A 2,948-nucleotide genomic window follows, 5' to 3' on the forward strand; every position below is an offset into this window, starting at 1 on the left:
GCTTAAGAAGATCTTACACTTTGTGAGACTACTACACACTTTGCTTTCTTTGAGGCTTTCTAGGATACTTGGATGTTGGGATTGATTTGGAGCAAATGAGCTCCATACCTATTTATAGGTGTTTCCACCTCCTTATAGGAAGTTTCTAGATCTACATACATTCATGACTATTCTAGAACTATCTACCATATTCTATATTAATTACAAGCTTTTATATGTTTCTAGAATATTCTATAATGTCCTAGATAAGTATAGACATTCTTGTGCCTTCCATAGTGTTCTAGAATGTTCCATAGCCTTCCAGGGTCTTCCATCTCATTCTAGAGTATTCTAGAATCTTCTGGCATCTTCTAGACTTCTCCATAGAATTCCATAATGTTCTAGAATCTTCCAGATCATTCTAGAACATGCTAACTTCTTCTAGACAATAACATGATTCTATCGGGCTAGTGATGACCTTCAACATAGCTGTTCTTCGTGATGATGGTAACTTAGTTTTGAGTGACAGCTCAAATTCAGTTGAACCTATTTGGCAAAGTTTTGATCACCCAACTCATACTTGGTTGCCTGGTGCTAAACTTGCTTATGATAATAGAACCAAAAAAAGCCAGCTTCTTACACATGGAGAAGCAAAGAAGATCCTGCTGTAGGACTCTTCTCTTTGGAGCTTGACCCGTCTACTACAGAGTACATAAGCAAGTGGAATGGCTCCCAACGATATTGGACAAGTGGTGCTTGGAATGGGAAAATATTTGAGTTAGTACCAGAAATGAGGTTGAATTACATTTACAATTTCAGCTACCATATGAATGAGAATGAGAGTTACTTCACTTATTCTGTGTATAATCCTTCCATTATATCTAGATTTATAATGGATGTTTCTGGTCAAGTTCAGCAACTAACATGGTTGGAAGCTACCAAAGAGTGGAATTTATTTTGGTCTCAACCTAGAACGCAATGCGAGGTCTACGCTTTGTGTGGGGCTTTTGGGACTTGCAGCCAATCTGGATTGCCTTTCTGTAATTGCTTGACTGGCTTCAAGCCTAGATCTGAGAGTGATTGGAATCAGAGTGATTTTTCTGGTGGATGTGTGAGAAAAACCGATTTACAGTGTGGGAGAAACGTGGAAAAGCCTGATTTTTTGATGATTACAGTGAAGAGTCTGCCTCCAAATAAATCCGTGGCAGTTGGGAGTGCAGGAGAATGTCGTACAACCTGTTTGAACAGTTGCTCCTGTAATGCTTACTCTTTTGGCGATAATCAGTGTTTGGTTTGGGATGGAGATCTCTCGAACCTCTCGGAAGACAATGATAGTGGGAAAACAATCTTTGTCAAAGTGGCTTCTAAAGATCTTCCACTCTCTTCTAAAGATCCTCTACATCATAAAAAGAGTAATTGGGTCACCATGGGTGCTGTTGTTGGGTTTGTAGGAGGTGTGGTTTTTGTTTTGGGTGTAATTTTGGTCTTGATCTATAGAAAAAAGAGGATATCAGTGGGTAAGACGAGAATGGAGGGATCATTGGTGTCATTTGTCTACAAAGATTTACAAATTGCCACCAAAAATTTCTCGGACAAATTAGGAGGAGGAGGTTTTGGCTCAGTTTTTAAGGGGGTACTGCATGATTCGTCCATTGTGGCAGTGAAAAAGCTTGAAAGCATCAGCCAAGGAGAGAAACAGTTCAGGAGTGAAGTCAGCACAATCGGTACTATCCAACACGTTAATCTTGTACGCCTCCGTGGGTTTTGTGCACAAGGTAACAATAAGCTGTTGGTGTATGATTACATGGCAAACAGTTCTCTGGACACCCATCTTTTCCATGGAAAACAAGTTTTAAACTGGGAAACAAGGTATCAGATTGCACTTGGAATTGCAAGAGGCTTGGTGTATCTACATGAGAAGTGCAGAGATTGTATCATTCACTGTGACATTAAGCCAGAAAACATTCTTTTAGATGCCGAATTCTGTCCAAAAATTGCAGATTTTGGTCTGGCAAAGCTTGTTGGTCGAGACTTTAGTAGGGTTTTGACGACTATAAGAGGGACACGAGGATATCTAGCACCAGAATGGTTATCAGGGGTGGCTGTCACAGCCAAAGCAGATGTTTTTAGCTATGGAATGATGCTTTTTGAATTAGTTAATGGTAAGCGACAGAGCAATCTAAAGATTCAAGGAGTCCATTCTTCCCTTGTTTAGTTTCTAATGTTCTGAAGGTGGGAGGTGATATCCTTAGCTTGGTAGACAGTAGGTTAAACAGGGAAGCTAGTGTTGAAGAAGTCTCGAAAATTTGCAAAGTTGCATGTTGGTGTATCCAAGATGAGGAAGACAGTAGGCCTTCAATGAGTTTGGTGGAACAGATCCTTGAAGGGGTTATGGATGTGAATATGCCTCCGATCCCTCGATCTGTCACGTTATTTGTTGATAACACCGAGCGTGTTGTTTTCTTCACGGAATCACCCTCAAAGGGGAGTTGAGAGGTATACAGCAGTTGTTCCTCCCAGTCGAAGAGCTCCTCTTCTTGAAGATAATTATCTTTATTTAATCTGTTATATTCAAATAAATAGACATATATTGTATTGTACGTAATAGAAATATAAGAGTAATTGAATTTTTGTTGTAAGTGGATGTGGATCGATCATCATGACCTTTCAAACATGATTTCGGTTTGGTAGTGAAGTTTGAATCGACTTGCTAAAAAGTATGGAAGTCATAATATTGGAGATGAGTGGTTCTTATACTTCATAGTGCACCCTTCATTCACGTTGCATTTTTGTCAAAGTCACTATATGGACTTAATTTTTCTGAATGGTTTTATTAAACAAAATAATTAAAAGGGTAATATTGTATATATTTAGTCACCATTTTATTTTACTTTATTTTTTTTAATTTTTGTATATATATTTTTATTTTTTTGCAAAATACACTGTTAATTCCACAATCCGTCCTTATG

The 2,948-nt window shown here is 38.4% G+C and overlaps 1 pseudogene; it reads left to right on the forward strand.

Annotated features, from left to right (window-relative positions):
• The first annotated feature begins 534 nt into the window (after window positions 1–534).
• On the forward strand, window positions 535–2,558 carry LOC145166150 (G-type lectin S-receptor-like serine/threonine-protein kinase At2g19130; annotated as a pseudogene).
• Window positions 2,559–2,948: the final 390 nt, after the last annotated feature.

The sequence above is a fragment of the Lactuca virosa genome, chromosome 3 (genome assembly GCF_052849685.1).
Source record: "Lactuca virosa cultivar CGN04683 chromosome 3, Lactuca_virosa_CGN04683_v6, whole genome shotgun sequence".
Classification (NCBI taxonomy): Eukaryota; Viridiplantae; Streptophyta; class Magnoliopsida; order Asterales; family Asteraceae; genus Lactuca; species Lactuca virosa.